The sequence below is a fragment of the Triplophysa dalaica genome, chromosome 15 (genome assembly GCF_015846415.1).
Source record: "Triplophysa dalaica isolate WHDGS20190420 chromosome 15, ASM1584641v1, whole genome shotgun sequence".
Classification (NCBI taxonomy): Eukaryota; Metazoa; Chordata; class Actinopteri; order Cypriniformes; family Nemacheilidae; genus Triplophysa; species Triplophysa dalaica.
This window is the reverse complement of record NC_079556.1, coordinates 7,479,768-7,501,330: the sequence shown is the minus strand read 5'-3', so window position 1 is coordinate 7,501,330 and position 21,563 is coordinate 7,479,768. Positions and strand designations below refer to the sequence as shown.

Sequence of the window (21,563 nt, the reverse complement as noted above, 5' to 3'; positions counted from 1 at the left end):
TTGCAGGCTATCTTGTGCATCATCTTTAGAAGAGGCTTCCTTCTGGGACAACAGCCAATATGATGCAGTGTGCAGAGTATGGTCTGAGCACTGACAGGCTGACCCCCCACCCCTGCAACCTCTGCAGCAATGCTGGTAGTATTCATACTGTACGACCCACTTCTGAGTGGAACCTGTCCTGTTAAACCGCTGTATGGTCTTGGCCACCATGTTGCAGCTCAGCTTCAGTTTCAGGATCTTGGCAATCTTCTTATAGCCTAGGCCATCTTTATGGAGAGCAACAATTCTTTTTTCTGATCCTCAGAGATTTCTTTTCCATGAGGTGCCAATTTGAACTTCCAGTGACCAGTATGAGAAAGTGTGAGATGACACCAAATTTAACACACCTGTTCCCGATCACACCTGTGCCCTTGTAACACTAAGGAATCACATGACACCAGGGAGGGAAATGGCTAATTGGGCCCAATTGGACATTTTCACATAGGGTTGTACTCACTCTTGTTGCCAGCGGTTTAGACATCAATGGCTATATGTTGAGTTAATTTTAGGGGACAGGAAATTGACACTGTTATACAATCTGTACACTCACTACTTTACATTGTAGCAACGTTAAATTTCTTAAAAATATTTATAAAAATGTGAGGGTGTACTCACTCTTGTTAGATACTGCATGTTTTATGAATAAACGAACGAATGAATGAGGCATTTATTTAGCGCTTTATTGTGTTGCTGTACACCCAAAGCGATTTACAATTATATGAGGAGGGTCTCTCCTCACCCACCACCATTGTGCAGGATCCACTTGGATGCTGCGACGGCAGCCACAGTACACAGCGCCTGTGTGCTCATCACACACCAGCTATTATTGGAGAGGAGACAGATAGAGCCAATTCAGAGAGTGGGGATTATTAGGAGGCCATGATTGACAAGGGGCAGTTCAGGGAATCTGGCCAGGACACCGGGGTTACACCCCTACTCTTTACGAGAAGGTTCATGGGATCTTTAATGACCACACGGAGTCGGGACCTCGGTTTAAGGTCTCATCCGAAGGACGAGTCCAAAGCTTATTTCCAAGAAGTCTACAGGTGACAAACATGATCGCTAGTATCTGTTTCAATAAACTGCAAACCCTGTGTACAGTTACCTAAAATGTACCACATGTTCCAAGAAGGCAAATTACAAAGTCCATAAATCCACTGCAGCTTCATGGACTGCTATTATAAACACAATACATGGATGGAGAATAAACTGTTTTACTAACATAATGCAATTACCAAGTGTTTGTGAATTAAAAACTTGTATGTTCAAACACTACCTGTCAGAAATATAAGCGAGATCTTAATGATCTTTACTGTAGTACAATTATGACTAAATCTGAGTGTTAAACTGTAAGGCAGCAGGCTAACGGACATATAACAGGGATATTAGCAGCTTGTTAGGCTTCGAGATCTTTAAATGTCTACTTGTTTCCGAAGCCTTAACACCAAATGGCCAAACAAGCTCAAGTTTATTTCCAATGTTGACATTTTATATTAAATTACTTCATATTAAAGCTGCAATCTGTAACTTATGACTCTCTATCGCCATCTCTGACATAAAATTACTTTGTTTACTTATCTTAAATAGGCTGAAGTAAAATAACGTCAAACTGATATTTCCAGTGAAACCAAACATAATAACTCAAATTGTAATCCTTATTATGAGTTAACCATTGCAAATTGGGATAAGGTAGGGAGAGATTTTTATGTACTTGCTCAATATCTTTTTTGTAAAGAAACAAATTGTGGGTTGCAGCTTTAATATAAAGTTGAGTGGGGACATCTCAAAGAGCTATTTTTTTTAAGGGCTCTTTATGTCAACAGCCATCTTCATCCCACAAAGCATTTTATTGAACAAAAATATGGTTATGTATGTGCATGCAAGAAAAGTCGTCTATATTTGTTGTCCATTTTGCTGGAAAGACTGCACAATGTGTACTAATGTGAACTACTGTAATAGATCACAAAATGTATGTTATCCATTTGTTGTAATGATTGACAGTGATTCATTTTGGCCTAACAGAAGTCCAAATGACTGTGTTCAATATCACTGAAGATAAAAAATGATGTAAAATAAGCATTCTTACGCTTAATAATTTCAGAAATTCAAACAAGCACTCCATGTGCATCTGACTATTTATAACAGAATGTTAAGTTAAGTGATTTTGTGGAAAAAATTGTATTTTTGAAGGCTAACCCGGACGTAAAAGCAGCGCTGATTCCCTCGACCGAAGCCTATTTAATTTTCCCAAAGACTTTTGAAAGGTTAAAAAATAAGATCTGTGATTAACAAGTGCTCATGATATTTACAAATTTTTTCGATCAAGATAATCTTTACAAATTAACACAATATTTGCAATTTTTGAAGCTTAGATGCAATCGGCAGAAGTAATAAACTAACACAACGCTATAAACAGACTACACTATGGTCACTCGATATCAACGTCACTTCCACCAAGCCTCCGACAACTTTCTCAAACTTTATTTACAATGTGTTCCCTGGTAAGTAATTACTCGGTGAATGAACCCCCAAAAATTATTTCAGAGATGTGTGGCCAAGTTGCATTATTTGTGAGATTTATGTGCGCGATGACGTTTAACATCCCGGCCAAAGGAAGTAGTGGCTTTTAGAAACTTGTATGCAAGCGCTGTTTTAAAGACACAATAAAGGTTTAAAATAAATAACAAGCAGGTGACTGGTGTGTTGTTTGTCATAGATTAAACGTGAAAATATTCATAGGCTTTGACAGCCACAGACCCATTTAAAAAATTGGATTTTCATACAAAAATATGTAATAACCGAAGCACTCAATAACAACTAGTATTCTGTATTAGCCTTGCTTGTGACAAAATTCTAGAGTCCCAATCTTTATACATTCAGCAAAGCTACGTTGTATGAAGCATACAGCATGTTCTTCTCAATGGCCCATCATCATTTACTCCCAGGATGTTGTTTGGTGTATCCTCTCTGTGTGTCAGGGAGCGAGCAAAGAGTGAGGTGGGCGTATGAGAGGCAGTGAATAATCTGATGGTCCTCAGGGTGGGCAGCTATGATGGTCTGAAAAGCAAACCAGGAGAAGCTATCTGGCATAACCATTCCTTTCCTTTATCTAACCATCTACTGCATCCAGCTTGTCCCTTTATCTACTTTTTCCTTCATCCACCCACTCATCCATACGTCACTTCTTTATGTCTAACATAACGTCCATTCATATCTTTTATTCCCGGATGAAAAGAAGAGAGGTCACGTCATGGTCTTGTCAAGCTAATGCTAATGCTACAGGGTGAATGAGAGATGTTCCTGCTTCATTAGTAGCTCTGTAGGACTGAGCGATTATACACAGAAAAACAAGCTCCTGTCTCTGTACACACCCACACATATTTCTCTCTCTCTTCTTCAATGTGTGCAAGGATGTGTGACTTAACCACCCACTCTTACACTCTCTCTGTCACCTTCTCTTCTCTTCATGGAAGAGATAGAGTTTGTCTTTTGCTCTCCCTCTCTTGGTTCACTGCATCTCTCATATTCACATACAGCACATGCTGATACACACACACTCCTCTGCCCCGCTTATACACACACCCACTCGCGGCAGTATGCGGTAAGTCCTTAGAAGTACCATCGCTGCTTGGCACGTATGCAGAAGCGCGCGAGAATCGCAGACTCCGCTGCCTAGCTACGTCTCCATGGCAACAAGAGCAGCGCAGCCCCGTGTAGCACTGTCGAATAACAGAAGAACGTAATCCTCGGCTGAGAGAGAGGAAAAGTGTGAGAAATACAGAGATTTGTTTCTCCGCATCCGTGAGGGGAGCAGAGCTGATTACACAGCTCCTCTCTTAACTGAGGGGTTCTGAGACAGACCCGTCCTAAACATCTCTCCTCTCACTCCATCTCACTTTCTCTACACTCTATGAACACCAAGGCAGCAGTTTCCTTCAGCTTGGTGAGTGTTTTTTAATGGAGGCTCAAAAGGAGCTTTTTTGAACTCTCGTGTGCGTTAGACCTTCGACTCGGGTTTGGGGCAAACTCTCTTCCTACTCTTAACATCTCTTTAGAAGTGCGTTGAAGCTATTTCCTTCAAACTATAATCTAAAGCTCCCTGCTGTGCTTCTATAGTCTTAGACACTTGACCTTTGAGAACACTGGTTGCTTTTTTTTATATTTTTTCTTATAATGAAAAGGTTGGGGACTCGGGGGGGGGGGCAAATTCGGTTTGGACAGAAAGCATCATAAAAGTACCATACATGAAGCCGTATATTAGGTCTGACTATTGTTAACTATTACACATTGAAATTCTTGCTCTATGTATGCATTTATATTTTAGCTGGTAATTTTTTTTTCAAAGGGATAGTTCGCCAAAAAAAAATCTGTCATTCACTGATCCTCATCTCATTCCAAACCTGTTTGAATTTCTTTCTTTTGCAGAAATAAAATATTAATTTACGAACGCTGACAACCAAACAACATTAAACCCCACTGACTTCAATTTACTGAACACAAAACCACAGAGCAATTTCTCAAAATCACTTTTTTGAGAGAATTTTTATTTTTCGGGTGAAATTTAACCCAGTTGTTTTCAAACAGGTTGTCGCGGCCCCCTGGGTGGCCCAAGATGGATCAATAGGGACAGTTTTGTGCCATTTTATGAAATATATCAATTTATCATACATTTGTGCAATCAAAATGATTATGTAAATATAATTAAATATGGTTGAATTCAAATCCTAAGTCTTTATTTGGGGGGCCACAAAGTGATAAACGCTACACAAAGGGGGCCTTACAACTAAAAAGTTTGACAAACACTGCTTTGACCAGTTGAGACAGTGGTCAGCATATTCGCATGTTGTGTAAATAAAAGAAAGTCATATAGAGTGTTCAATGGCCATTGAGAACATTGAAACATCTCTGGTGTCGTATAAAGCGTCTCTCAGTCAAAGAGTTCTGCTAGTTAATGCACGGTCTTGACTACCGCTAACAGCCTTTATGTTCTGACTCAACCGCATGTCATTCGTCACATCTCGGAGATGTTATTTAATGTTATTCTTTTTTAGAGCTGCCTATACACATGCTTTATCTTAAAATTAACCTCACATTTCTGGTTGTTATTATTGTGACACCAACTTTACTTTTGTTAATTATAAAAACTATTTTTACGTATACATGAATACAGTGACATAAGAGATCAGGAGTCCCTGACCCCGCCTACAGTCAAATCTTCCTAACGAGCACGTGCATCAGCCATTCGGAGGCTTTCTGATTAGTCAGATTACATCATGCATAGCTGTGATTGGATGAAGCGTGTGAAACATTACTGAGGGAGATGATGACACATCTAGCCATTAAAGGGATACTTCACTGTGTCATCATTTACTCATCTTCGAGTTGTTCCAGATCTGTATAAATTTATTTGTTCTGATGAACACAGAGAAAGATATTTTTGAAGAATGCTTAAGTTATAACCAGACAGATTTTGCCCCCCATTGACTACCACGGTAGGAAAAAATACAATGTTAGTCAAAAGTGCCCTACTTTCTTCAAAATGTCTTCTTCTGTGTTCAACAGAACAAAACAAGTATTTTTTCCTACTATGGGATTCAATGGGGGAGCATTATTTCAAATATCTTTCTCTGTGTTCTCTGTGATTTGGAACAACCCGAAGTTGAGTAAATGATGACAGAATTTTCCTTTTTTTGGTGAAGTATCCCTTTAATAACGATATGCTTGAAGACATTGAGATATGACAGGGAATAAACACGTGTGTGTGGATCATTTTAAGGACACTATTCCCGCTCATTTTTGAACTTGTGGGACATTTCTTGGTCTCCAAGAGGAAAACAGCTTATAAATCAATTATTTGAAATATTAAAAATGTCAAATGTTTGTGTGGAGGTTACTGTATGGTTAGGGGTAGGGCATACAACAAACAGTGTACAGTATAAAAAATATCATTACTAGGGAATGTCTCCATACTACATTGAAACATTTACATTTATGCATTTGGCAGACGCTTTTATCCAAAGAGACTTGCATTCCATTATCCTTTAAATTTGTATATGTAAATCCCCTGGGATCGAATCCACGACCTTGTGTTGTTAACACAATGCTCTTACAACTGAGCTACAGGAAACCCCAAAAGTTTGTGTGTGTACACAGACTTGGCTATAGTATATGTAAGGGGGGAATTCCGTCAAATTTGTGCACATTTCTAAAAGGACTCTATTTAAAAAGCTTATTCTTTGGAATAAATGATGTTCCCTAAAATCGAATAATGTCAAACAGTTTGTGCATAGGTTTGTTTAGGGGACAGGTAAAATAAACCATTATCTTAGTTTGAAAAAAACGTTTCTCTTTGTTGACTTATATGTAGTCTTCTTGGGAGTTCAAACATTTCTACCTACTATCAAATATATATATACATACATAAATACATATATTTATATTTTCAGATATAATAAACGTGTGTTATGGTGTGACAGCAAAATGAAAAAGAATACAAATGAATACTTAATATAATAAATCTTTTTTATTAATGGTTTCTTTTCAATTGTTTTGCTGTCACACCATAGGACACATGAATGGTCAATTTGTCAACTATCCACTATCATAACCCTCTGAAAATCCACATCCATTTTATTCCAAGTGACATCATGGGTTTCACAAAGTGAAAAGACTTTAAATGGAAATCACAAAAATGTCCCATGTTTCTGCACATGTGAAACTCCTGAGGCTTTTTATCATTAGAAAACTGAGATTTATCTGTAGACACACATCAAACCTCTAGTTACTTTAGAGAACAACATTTCAAATGCTTCCTCCAACAAATCACAGTCTTCCTCTCCAGTTCTCCAATCATTGCACACAAACACACAAGCAAACACACTGCAGTTGAGAGAAATCCAGTAATGAAGCCGTCGATCTGGGTCTGGCACTAGTTCCAATGTTTGCCAACTCACAATGAGGCAAGTTTACATTACACCATGCTCATATCTCTGTTTGAGCAAAAGAACTACAGAAAGAGTTTATACATGTGTATGTGTGGTGTGTGTATGGGGGTGCGTGCGTGGGTGCGCGTGACACCTAAAGAGTGAAGAGAGGAGGGGGAAAGCACCGCAGGAGCAAGTGTTTAGACCCGCAGTGCTTCCTCCTCGATGCTTCCTCTCTCCTTGCTGATATATATGATAGGGCCTTGACAGAAAGTGCAGTAAATCTTCATAAGGTAACAGCCAAGAGCACACACACACACACAGTAACAGACGCACACATTTAAAGTCCCTTTGAATGGGACTACCCTCTGGTTGTTAGTCTAGATCCACTTGATAGATCAAACAGTCATCAGTACAAGATAAAACGAATTTACATTTTTATCAAATACTTCCTTGGCACATGCACTTAAACTCCAAAGCTGTAGTTCACAGTGTCCATTTACCCACACACAGTCTAAGAGCCACTGTGTGAATAAACTCTTCTCACCCACTGCGCGCCAGTCTGTTACGTGACTGTGGAGGATGCCGCTGTTTTTGAACGCATGCAAAAAAACGCTTACATAAAGTCACCAAGCCCACTCCTACAAGAGACTTTAACTGGTCGAATTTCCAGTTCAGAAGCAGAGGAAGTGCAGGTACGCTACAGTGAAAGAGACAGCATGCCCAATCCGATAAGGTAGCTAATCCGTGGGTTTGGATATTGTCAGAATCTGTGGATACAAAAACAAGCCCCTCTTGTCGAAATCAATAAAACAACCAAACACCAAATCCGATTTCTGAAGGACAACTGTCCATTACAAACACAAACAACAAACCTACGCAAAGTCTTGAACCAGTTCAGTATGACGTTCTCCTCGGAGAGTGTCCGAGGCGCTCCGGAGCTCCGTGGTTATGAATGTGAGAGTAGAGAGATGAAGCCCCCACATCTGCCTACCTGTCAGGTGAGGACCGAGTCTGTTCGGTTCTGTTCGAATCGATGACAGATAAACGTTCGATCATGGGTGTGGAGAGTTCTCAATCATTCTGTTTGACTCGCTGCAGTACGGCACTTCTGTCACACGCACATTATCTCTTCCTTTCCCCTCGACCTCTTCTCTTTCAGTCAGACCCTCCAAACATGACTCAAAAAAACGTGCGCAAAGTAAAATGAAAACGGCAGGGAGGATGCAATGCCCTCCACAGAGCTGTAGCAGTTGGCTCAGCGAAGGACCCTCTACTGCAGCACAGCGCAGGAGACACACTCACGCATACACACATACACGCGCTCCACACCACACACACACACGCTCTGACTGATCTACTGAAACACAGCGACAATGAAAACCTGGAGATGGAATCTAGGAATCACAGCAAGGATGGCTCTTTCATTCCATCTTATTTGTCCTTTTCTAATTTCTCGTTTTCTCTCTGTGTTCGTAATAGAGAATCTATCATTTTTTGATCTACTCTTGAGATGCAACCAGTCTCACTCTTTCTACCCGTTTCAAATCTACTAATCCACTCCGAGAAGAAACCACAAGTGTCATCGCTTGCATCCTGTCCAAACATGGGCAAGTTCCTAAACTTGGGTGTTTAGATAACATTTGGGAAGGAGGCGTTCAGAAGGACGCAGAAAGTTAACAGTAGCTGTGCCACTGAAGATGAAGAGGAGAAAGGCATAAGTGAACAGAGAAGATAAAATTCAGACCGGAACTGTTGTCCGAGCGGGGTAGTAATGCGTGACCGGATGCATGAATATGATTTATAAAGAAGGTTTTGCCAATACATTGATTAAGCAATAAATCTCAAACGTATTTCTCGTTATTTACATCAATGCCTCAGATCCTTACATGGATTTTTAAAATGCATTTATGTTAAACAAGAAGCAAGTTTTCTAAATATGCAGAAAACTGTGTTTCTCAGAGCTACTTACATTTATGCATTTGGCAGACACTTTTATCCAAAGCGACGTACATTGCGGTTTCCTATACATTTATTCATAGGTATGTGCAATACCCTGGGATCGAGCACACAACTTTGCGTTGTTAACACAATTCTCTTACCACTGAGCTACAGCATACTTCTTAACATTTTAAGAATACAACGCATTTGTTTAAATCATTCAATCCACAAAGCTCTTGTTTTTTTAGACTAAAGTGTTAGATATCGTCGCTGTTCTTCAGAAACCTTGAATGTCTAAATTCACTGTTGTTCAGGAAATTGAAAAACACTGTGCTTTTCAAATGATTCAATACTGTGTTGTCAAAGTTTTTCAAGCACTTTTGAATTATTTCTAACTGGTTAAATATTTGCAAAACCCAGTGACATCAAAAGGTGAGTAATAATAGTGATTTTTGGCCAAAATAAAAATGCTGAATTATGGAGATACAAGGTTTTAGAAGGACAGCAGCCATTCTGATTCAAACACAAACATACTCTTTCGAGGGTTCCATTTCGAGATTAAAAGTGACAAACAGTGAAAGTGATTGACAATTTGACAATTTGACAATCCAAACACGTGTTCAGGCCATGAGAGCAGCATGTGCTGTTCACATTAAATTGTACAGCAGTACATATTTACACTAGCTGCACTCTCTGCAGGCTCGACTTAATACACCCATCCAAACTCATCTTCTGACTATAAATGATATCAGGGCGGAACAGCAGTGGATTATATCGAGATCATTTCTGAGATCAGCAGATCAACCTGTATGATCTGTTGATCACCAATTCATCATCAAAATCAAAATGTGCTCAAATATTTTGGGGGAGGAAAATTGACGGTTAGGAAACCAAGAGTCAGGAAATAAACAATGCTCAATGTTGGTGGACAAATATGCAAAATTGTCACTACAACATTTTTTTTTTAAATATCAAAGTAGTTTAAACAATACATACTGTACAGTATACACTCAAAAAAAAACTATCTAGGCACTTTCTGTTCTCAAAGTTTGCACAGGTGTGTGGACGCCCAGAAAATTGCTCTATACTTTCTTGTACTTGGTTTGATATTTATTTTGTAATAAAATTAAAAGATTTAAGTGTAACCAAATGTCTCTAAATCAGACGATTCTTCACAATACAATCATATCGATTCTCTTATTCTCTTATTAATCGTAAATGATTCACTTCCAGAATAAAAGTTGTGTTTACATAATATACAGTATGTCTACAGTATGTACTGTGCATATTCATTTTATATTCATAAACACATACACACACATATATTTTAGAAAAATATAAACATTCATAAACATTTATATATTATAAATAATTATATACAGCCCTGGTTCAAATCAAAATATTTCAAAACACCTACAGTACACAAGCATACGTGCACAGATTTCAATTCTTAAGTGTGCCTGATATAAACACTCAGTGAAACACAGATCTTGTTGTCTCATATTGTCGGCTCTCTCAACTCTTGCCGACTGCTTCTGTCAGCGGGTGACCGATAACAGCCCTACCAGCGCAACTCCCTGCTCAGTTAATGGCTCTACCAACTCCCTTCACAGCCTCTGAGAACCACCAACAGGTTGAAATTCCCCTGCAGCAACCACTGAGCCATTGTCCTGTACAAAAACTGAATGATTTAGGAAGAATTATTTTTTGTCCTCCTTCAGCAATTAAACAAAATCACGGAGCTAATGGAGACCACAGCACAGTGAGATTCTCTTTCCTCCTCCTTTCACAAGCATGAATACTGTAGAGAAGAGATGTTTTTTGAAAAAGACAGTGATGGATGAGCATCAACATACACATGCTAAAATTACATCTCTAAACCACACAAACATCCAGGAGGAGGCAACTTGAATAATCAGACACTCTCCCACTGCAAGTAGAAGTCACTAGATGATTTGTGATGAAAGATTCTACCATTGATGGAGTAAAAACATGCTGCATCAATGCCCCGTTGGCTCAGTCATCGGATGTAAAAATAGGACACAGGACTGATTTAATAGTTCTGTGTATATCAGCACCAGCAGCATCAGTCTGCGTCGGTGGAAAACTTGAAAGAGGAATTTCAAGGGATTTAAAGCCGTCCAGCTGTGACAAGCAGTTCTTGATTACAACTGAGAAGCTTCTGTCACAGTCTTAATTTTACTGACTAAAAGTTATTCTCAACTGTTATTCAGTATATATAACAATAAATAACAGATGAATGCCACAGGTATCCTTAAAGTTTAGAATAATGAAGAAGCACAAAATAAAACAATATTAATAATCCTGTTTTCGGCTCAACTGTTTTTATTTAAGAGGTCTATAAAGACCTTACATAATGAGCCATTTCTATCTACATACACTGCGGGAATTTGCCATGTTGTTTCGACAGCATCCCTAAACGGACAAACTGCTCTACAGAGCGTGTTTCGTAAATACTGTACGTTATCTCCTTCGGCAAAGAAAGTGTAAACGTGCCAACAAGTTTGTACTGTGTCGGTTGCCGTCAAAAAGTCATTATTTTTAATGAGTTTACCATTCTGAATTATGGAAAAATATAAATAAAGTTTTTCAAAACAATTTAACGTTAGTATATGTATAACATTTTATAAAATATGAAAGGCAAATATGAGCTTAGTGCCCTAAAACTCCTGCTACCATCCGTGTTCACTTATGTAGGATTCACTGTTCTTGCTGATATGAAGATCAAATGCTGATAGAAGAAACCGTACACACAAAACGACATGTTATCTCATAAACCTAAAGACAAAAAACACAGTTGCCTTGCTACCAATAATATTTAATTTAGCTAAATAGTAATAGTAATAGTCTGTACATTTTGGAGCCTAAAACACGGGTAATGGACCAAAATACCTGATACAGCCCATTCCTTTCTCATACAAAAAGTAGAAATGAAGCTGTTGGGTATTTGCTCACCACTTATGCTTTTACCATTACTGTCGATTCTCCTAACGAAAACCTCATGGTCCTGTGTGCACCCTAGAAACACAAGTAATGATCATTTACTGTGCATTCACACTCCCATGCAGACTGGCATCTTACAAAGTCTTTCGGTAAGGAAGCATAATGGTGACAATTCTAACAAAGGGAACAGAATACGATGAACAATAGCAAACTGAGACCTCGGGTAAAATGACAAAGGGGAAAAAATTACTCCACAGGAACAAGCTAACACAAAACACATTCGCTTCCAACTACAGGAGTTCTTCAGTTTGACATGTTATAATTTCAAGGAGTATTACCCTAAAGTATAAGATTTAATGCTTTCGTTTTATGCTATCTATAAACACACGGCAGTGTGTAGACCTGTTTAATGTCCTGAACTGACAACATCTGCCTTCACTGAAAATCACATCTTAGCTGCATGAACCTAAGACTATGAAGTGCCATTACTAAATAACCATTGATAACCCTACAGTACATTTAGGCAGGATCGGTCTTCTTACTTTGTAAACACTTTCCTATTTAAATGGCATAGTGGGTTCTCTGCTTGAATTACGCTTTCCATTAATTTAACAAATGTGCGTCGTTCTGTCTTAAGCGCCAGCACCGGATCGCAGTCGGCGAACCCGGCACAGAAAAAAGACTCAAATCGCTCAAAGCAGGCAGTGATGTATATCTGTGATGCATGACATCAGGGGCAAGTTTACCACAGTGTTTACATTAAGCATTTGCAGGGGATATATTGGGGGTGGGGGGATGCAAGCAAAAAAGGATAAAAAACAATTCGTATACAGTTGATGATCTTATTAAACCATTACATCAACAAGCCATCTGGGCATATCTGCTGTACTGTACAGTCAACTAGCTGCAAAATAAACCCCCCACAGAGTGATCACGTCCGAGATTATGCAATCACCCTGTCGGTAGTCTATTTGGCTACTTACCAAATTCAAAAATGAAATTAAAATATTGATTGGAGTTTAAATAATATGCTTAAATACTGACTAAGATGTCATCATGTTTTCGCTTCTTTTCGGAATGAGATAACTTATTTACGAAACACGCTCAGTAGAGCAGTTGGTTAAGGGCTAATGTAGGAACAACATTCCGAATAACATGTACTGTATGTAGATAGAAATATTTCATTCTAAGGTAATACAAATATAACCCTTCATTATGTAAGGTCTTTATACACCTCTGAAGACATATACAGTAGAAGTGCATATTAAATCGCACGTTATATTAACATTCAAAAACTTTTGACTGGTCCTCCTTCTCCACATTTGTAAACACTGACTCGGTACTTCCGCCTACGTCAAGCGTGACCTTTTCAACCTAATTACGTATATGTGAAGTCATGAACACACATTGCAAAACAGTGCAAGTGCAGTTTTTTCGACTTAAGAAACTAATACATAAGCATCTTGGATGACATGGGGGTGAATAAATTCTCATGAAAATTTATTTTGAAAATTAACTAATCCTTTAAGTTTTTCTGTAGGAATGTTGTGTCATATTCCACCTAAAGCATTTAAGCATTTGGCAGACGCTATTATCCAAAGTGACTTAAATTGCTTTATCCTATACATTTTACATAGGTATTTGCAATCCCCTGGGATCGAACCCACAACCTTGCTCTTACCACTGAGCTACAGGAAATCACTAAGATCGCCACCAGTGTTGTTGATTTAAATCCAGTTAAATAAAACACATTTTCCCACCTGCACTTGTAATGAAAATAAACCAGACGAATTCTCCTGAATTCTTGAACGCACTTTCAGATTTCGTCATTTATTTGCTACATATCACTCACACTCTCTCTCTCTCTCTCTCTCTCTCTCTCTCTCTCGCGCTCTGTCGAAAGTCACCTTAATGAAAGATAAATTGAAATCCTTTGGGAATTTTCTTCATGGTTAACAAAGCAAGAAATGAGTGAATGCAATTACTTTTGAGCACAATTTGATTACAGGGAAATAAACAGATATTGAATACCAACATACACCTGTCAGGTGGCAACTCCTTGAGCGATTCACTTCTATAGGACATCCAAAAACACACTGGACACACAAATACATCCACCTTGAGGACATAAAACTCCAGCAGTAATATTTCAATACGCAAGGCAGCCAGGCACATACAGAGGTTAGATAAGTTAAATAATGAAATTAGCAAATAGAGCAGAAACAGACTTGACATACAGCAGAGGACTTATAAAGAATAAAATTAGGTTTATTTTTGTCCTCTAAAAAGGCGTTTATTAAACCAACGCAAGGAATGTCTTTTGTTGAAATTCCCATTAAGTCAATGGTTTCAGACATTGGCTTTACACTCACAAAGAGAGCCGAAGATTAATGAACATCAGAAGAATAGCTCCTCTGACTTCATTAGAGAGTCTGTGATGCAGCAAACGCCATCGTTTCATGATATTTCCCCTCACATCTGGCGCCATGACAACCTGATGGATTATAGTTAGTGAGTTTATCCTGACAGGGGACATTAAAACAAGAGTTTATTTGTTTATTCGGTGCCACAGTATCTGTGCTGAATCGATCTACGTGTGTTTTACTGTGTGGGAGCAACTGATCTCATGTTATTGCATTTCGCTGCAGGGCTTTTCATTAAAACCTGTTTACTTTTTCTAGAAGCAGCACTGAATACAAGCCCAGAAACATCATAGTACATGGGGCAGCCTTTGGAACGTAGAGTGATGTAGTTTACAGACTATTAAAATAGTGAGGTCTATTTAAATCAACAAATCGATAAAGTGAGTAAAAAAATACATTTTTCCATATTGCATAAGCATATAGAAATGTCGGAGGATAGAAAACCTTCTTTGAAATCTTTATCAAACTATTCAAAAAGGCAAACTAGTTCTCTAGAGAGTCTCATGTGTCTGTCTAGATTACAATTGTCCTCAGTTTATATTCTTCTAAAATATTCTACACTATTCAATAGTACACCGTATCATTTGGTGAAGGCCTTTAGTTGAAAAGGGTTCATACTCGATTGACCTATTGTTTGCTTCAGCAAACACTGTAAAGTTCACACAGAATATTGACCTTCTTCACTGCTTTGGGAAGAGGGTACTGGACATTGTTAGAATGTACACATGGACACATTCTCTTGCTCACATTTACTCAAGATTTTCTGTGTTTCTCTGGAATTTGTATTTATACAACAAGCTTTTAAGATAGCGATTAATTATATTTGAGCTGTCGGGTAAGATTTCACGGAAAATGTCAATTTGATGTCATTTGAATTCAACCCACAAAAAGATATACAATATAACCTGCAATTTTGTTTCAAACAGAGATGATGATATGACGATTTTTTTTATTTAATATGGACTTTAAATTCTTGGGATGAACTAAAATGACAAAGGTATTAATTTGAAAGCTTTTTTAAAGAACACTAATAATCTGTCATTGCAAAAGATATGCAGTACAAGCCCGCCCAACACTCATGTCATTAGTTGAGCCATTGTTGCTATGTCAACCTGGTTGGGATGCAAGAATGATGCTGTGATAGTGCTTAACCTCACAGTATTTTTAATTTTGTGGGCAATCTGTTTGGATAGCTGAATGAAAACTTCTGAAAAAAATGTCAAGCAAGAGAATCTTCCATTGACATTTTCCCTTGGACTCATTCACACAAGCCTGCCATAAAAAATGCAACCCAAATCCTCTTTTCATACCTCACACTGCTACACACTGCTACTTTCAGCCCCACCTTCAACCCTGACATCTCTTACCCAATTGTGTAAAAAACATTATAAAGCTGTCAGTTGTTGTCCTTGATTCTGATTGGCTGAGCTTAGTTCTAAGCCGATATAATATACCCCGATTTATAACGGCTGACTGCACCACATTGCCTTAATATCACTTAATTTACTTTATTTTATCAAACCTTACTACGCATTTGAAATAACCTTATTATAAAAACAATAAGCCACGCAAAGTAGTAGGTTTCAGTGCATTTTATAAAAGTTCAGATTTTTAGCTGACGCCCTTAGATGTTATAAAATGCACTGTAACCCACTTATTGCTCTACTAGAGGCATGTACAGTATGTTTGCAACATTTTGATGTGCACCATGAAAACATATACACAAATCATGCACCTTATAAAATAAAAAATGTAAAGTAATGTTATACGCTGGAGAATCACACCAGGCAAGGGGTTACCATCAGAAAAAAAACTGAAAGAAATACAAACCATTACGAACAACATTAAACCAGTCTCACTGAATCATTTCATAAAAAGATAACTGATGCTATTCCAGAAATTATTCATTTGTGGAACACAAAAGAATATTAGAGACTGACAGCCTCAGACCCCATTTACTTTCAATGTATTAGACAAAAAAGCACCGGCAACATTCTTTTAACGTCTCCCCATGTTCCACATAAGAGAGTCTTACAGGGATATGAATGTAAATAAATTATGAAAGACTCTTTATTATATGGTAAACTCTCTCTATAAGAGCTTAAAAATGTTGGAGTGGAAATTGAAGTTTGAGGTCAGTGCTACAGAAAAATAACTGGCTGTGTTTAGAGGTGGGCGAGTCAATTGTCGCCTCTTTTTTTCCGGCTGTTTGCAGGACACCGGGTTAATGTGGATGGAATTTGGTAAGACAACACTGTGTGAATCATTCTCTCAGTGAGAGCAACACAGAACAATACAAAAATATATCCGAATTGGGAAGTTAAAATCTAAAAGATTTTAAATGTATACTTTATCAAAGAAAACAGTTCACATTTTTGTTTATTATCTAAATATCAGAAAGAGGTACATTTCTGACTAATTTTCGTACTTGCAAATATGCCCTTTTCACAGAGAAGGAGAATCCATTTTCCGTCTGATCTTGCGACAATTTTTAGAGTCCTGAAGCAAATAATGTCCTGAGCCGGGGAAAACACTCATTTTTTTGATCCCTATTAAAAAATGAAACATTCCAATTAGCTTATTAGCTGTTATGTTCACAGATATACAGTGAGTGGATGGTGTGTGCATTGTCACAATTTCACATGTAACTGGTAAAACAAGCATATAGCACCATCTAATGGTACTAATGGTCCACACACGGGACAACGTTAAGGGATATTTTGCCTGTGAGGATCCAGCTAATTTCAGTTAATTACTCTAAGGAGCTCATTTGTGGTTGTTGAATCAATAACACCACATGTCAGGAGTACTTGTCCAAGTGGGGAATGTTTAACAAACTAGCAGTCTGAGAGAATTTGATTTCATTTAAAAGAAAGGAATATCTTCAGAATTCTAAAACAAGTAGCTAAATCATAATGCAACTGAACATTTTATCCGTACAGTACAGATGGAAGCAACATCTACGAGCAAAACCCTGCCAAACACACATGTGCATCTTTGTTGCTGGTAAATTTGGTCCCAGCTGAAGCAGGTGTGAATAAAATCACACTATTCCAACTCCTAATGAGTTTGGGGTCTGTGGCCGGCAGTGAGTGAAGTGGAATCTATTGCTCTCCAACCCATACACCTTCTAATAACTCTCATCTGTCTTCATGACTGTCCACACTATACACTCAGAAGAAGCAGGGGGAAAGAGAAAAAAGAGGAGACAGGGGGCGGTGGCATTTTCAGAAATCATTTTCAACAAAAATGGAACAATATTTTTTAATTATAGTGGTCAGAGACGACGAAAGGCACAAACACAGTCGTGACATCAAACACAGTTGTGACATTTTTAATAATACAGACATACAATGGGATCCAAAAGTCGGAAATCATTTTGTGTGCTTTTATTGCATGCTTCTCTGCAGTTACTTGTATGTTATATTTTATATTTAAAGCATATTACCATGATAATTTAGTAAAATGAAATCAAGACTTTAGTGTGTTTATTTTGCTATAAAAACAACTCGAGCTGGCGTAGTTTCTGTAAAACCTGACAATTAATTTTATCATTACATGATGTGACAATGTTCCAAATAAATTTTTGTAAAAAAAATCTTTTATCTAAATGTTTAAATTAGATTTGAAATTCCAAATTTTCAATGGTGAGCTGGGTGATATATCAGGCAATTCTTATGCTCAGTTTCCTCAATGAATTATGGTTAAATGCCGCAACATTTGAAAGCCAGAGGGTGCTCTGGCACAGAACCTTCGAATATGGGACAGAATAAGAACGATTAACACACACACACTGCGTCCGAAATCCCCTACTTCCATACTATATAGTAGGTGAAAATGAGTATGAATGAGTCATAAATAGTGTGTCCGAAACTTCAGTATGCAAAAAAGCTGAGCAAATGTCAAGTGTAAAAAATAAATCAAATAAATAAAGCGGAAAACTTTAAGGCGGACACCTGCTTTTAATGTTAGTGCAAATAAATTAATTTCACGTGACTAAATTATGTTTTTATCAACACTCCTGTTTAGGTTGTTGTTCAAACTTAATAGGTCAAAGAGCATACTGGTCACATGACTATCAAACATGGCAGACGCAGTCCCTGCGTTCCAATTAGCAAACAGTTCGTCCAAATAGTATTTGTAAATCTAGATATTTCTAAAAAAGATCAGTAAATATCACAATACAATGGTAAATTAAAAAATGAAATGATAGCCGCAAACCTGTGTATTACACTTTAAACACATTTGGGTATATTGAAACAGGACAGGTTATTTTACATTTAAGATACACTATAACAAACAAAATTAGCTGTAAATAGAGGCTGCAATCCTACGAACCGCTGCCTTTTATGTGAAGGTGATGTTAAATTCGACGACACACCCTCATCCGCCATGATAATTAAGCAATGAATGAACAATATGCTTCCTGTTGTAACATTCACCCGTTGTAAAAAGTAAAGTTCAATTCAATTAAATTCAAGTTTATCTATATAGCGCTTTTCATAATGTGTATTGTTTCAAAGCAGCTTTACAGGGGCAAACAGGAAAAACAGATAAGTTAGAACACAGCACAGTGCATGGTGTTTATACAACGAGTAAGATCATTCTAATAATAATATCTAATTTATAAATAAATAAATGAATGAATGCAGTGACTAGTGGATAGTAGTAGCAATAACATTCACGTTAATGAATGTTCAGTACTTGCGGAAAAATGAAAGAAAAAACGATTCACATCTTTTGAGAATCGATATAGAATTTTAAAAATGCAATTTTTCAAATGCACGTTATAAACGACCCAATCTCCAAGTGATTTTAGATCCAGTAGTAAGTCCTACTGACCAAAGTACCATAGTTCCCAGAAGAGCAGCGCATAAAACAGAATCAATATCCAAACTGATTTAAACATAGTCGCGATATATCGCCCAGCCCTTGGTTCCACTGACTGTAACATTTACTAAATTCATTACTGTGGTTAGCAAGTGCTATAAACAGATGTCATGGTAAAGTGTTCATCTAACCAACATCTTCACTATGTCATTGATCCCATACTCTCTCAAAACTGCAGAAGTCAACAATATTGAAGATTAATCACATACAGGTAAACACACATTAGTTTCCTCTCCATGGTGATCGGCACTCAGAGGTCAGCATTGCTGATGAGCTCTGTAATGGGGTCCTGAGCTCTCACATTGTGTGCTATGAGGTCAGAACTCTGACTCAGCCAGTTCAACCACACATCAGCATCAATGTCAGGCCCTCCATCATCTAATTTCCTGCCTGTCTGTGATTTGATTTCTGCCTTTTGTGTAAAAGCAACACCCTGTCCCACCCTCTTCTCTGCATACCTCCTGCCCGCAAACTGTATATTATGCATAAATAAAATACTATGTTACAGCACGTTACAGGGAAAGGATGGAGGGAACGGGGATGGATGGATGGAGGGGATAGACGGACAGACAGAGGGGACGGATGGCCAAAATGAATACATGGTGCTTTCCATGCTTATTCTCTACCTTGCTTCCATGCATATACAAACATATCACTTTGTTTTGTTACATTTCAACTCCCCCAAAAACGTTCTTATTATTTAAATGGTAGCATTCTGCACCCTATAGGCCAGGGGTATTCAATTAAAGGGGTCAAATGGCAAGAATGTGTGTTTTTCTGTGTCTTTGGTGTGTTATAAATTGGCCATGCATGAATTAGACATGTAAAATAACAAAATATGGATTCTATCTAAAAGCGAATGCTCACCCAGACCTGCTCGAAACGCCTCGTGTAACCACACCCCCACAAATCTATATCAGTTCATGGTATAGTTTGATTAAGACTGCCCAAATGTATACTTAAGAAAGGTGGGCATATCTGTCAGTACAATTGCTTTGGAACCTGATGTTACAAATATGGTAATAGGCATTACATTTCCGTCACACGCTTGCAGTATTCGACCAATCACTACACACTGGTTAACTGGCCAATCATAGTACACCCCTCAGAGCAATGAGCTTTGTAAAAAATCTGGGGGCAAAGCGGAGATTCAAACATGAATGGAATGTGGAAAATACAGTGTTTGTGAACCTTAAATCGTGTATACACATTGCATTACAGCTAAAACAAACAATAATATTCGTTTTATGAGTGCCTTATGACCCCTTTAGAGTTCCAAGAGGTCCTGTTTTTATATATTTTTACAGACGATGGGCCGGACCTTTTTTTTTTTTTTATCAATTTAGCCCAGTTGGATATACTGTATAAAAGACATGATCTTTTATTACGCCATTTATTATAAATTTTGATATCCATAGTACTGTATGTATGTATTGTAGGCTCTGTGGCTGTAGGGGAATGCCCTCTTAATATAAGTCTGATAATAATATTTGTAAATAAAAAAAACTACTGACAACATACAAACAGCAAATGTAATGTAAAAATTGTAATGCTCTCATCATAAACAGAAAAAAAAGTTACTTACTAAATTATCGGTCACAACTAATTTTAAGGTCCAATTCTCTGTATTATTAAACCATTAACTATGTGTTTTGCCTCATATAACAATTCATTTGTTGCTTATTATTAGTTAGTAATGTAGTTGTTAGGTTTAGGTATTAGGTAGGATTAGGCAAGTAGAATATGGTCATGTTGAATATGTGCTTTATAAGAACTAATAAATTGCCAATATGCCAAAAATAGGCATCTAATAAGCAACTAATTAATAGTGAGAATTGCTCCCTATACCAATGTGTTACCAGAACTTAATTAGAATGGTATCCATTACAAAATGTGACCCTGCTTGTGAAAACCCAGCAAGTCTTTTAACTGTTTTCTACATAAAATCATCCTACAGAATATTTTCTGTGAAAATAAAACATTTTCAATATTGACTGAATTTTAAAGATGAAATCTTTGTTAAATTAATGCTTGAAATGAATCTAAAGGTTTTCACAGGGACACAAATATTTACATGCTGATCAATAATGCTAATGCTAAATGTAGGTAAACGTTATGGTTCATAAAATATCACAAATATGGTTGAAAGGTTGGAGACATATAGCAAACAGTGAACAGACTGACATACACAAATACTTTGAGTTGCTGCATTTTGTGTGTCCATTTACCTGCTCTGCGTGTCTGCACTACTGTTGTCAAAAAAGCACGTGTCTGCTGCTCTTCATGCGGCGCATCTTTGGCAGAAGAAGTGCGCGTGGAGGGGTTCAAACGAAGCTCGTTAGGCACTAGATAAAGATCAATTATATAGCGGAAAAGATCAATT

The 21,563-nt window shown here is 37.6% G+C and overlaps 1 protein-coding gene across 2 annotated transcripts in view; it reads right to left on the bottom strand.

Annotated features, from left to right (window-relative positions):
- dlgap2a (discs, large (Drosophila) homolog-associated protein 2a) overlaps positions 1–21,563 on the bottom strand; it is a 135,113-nt gene that overhangs the window by 98,902 nt on the left and 14,648 nt on the right. The window contains exon 1 of one of the 2 annotated variants that reach the window (XM_056767936.1): positions 7,957–8,099. The exons of the other annotated variant lie outside the window; for it this stretch is intronic. The gene's annotated coding sequence lies outside the window, so the exon portion shown is untranslated. Of the gene's footprint in view, positions 1–7,956; positions 8,100–21,563 lie in introns of those variants that run through there. 2 annotated transcript variants of the gene reach the window in all.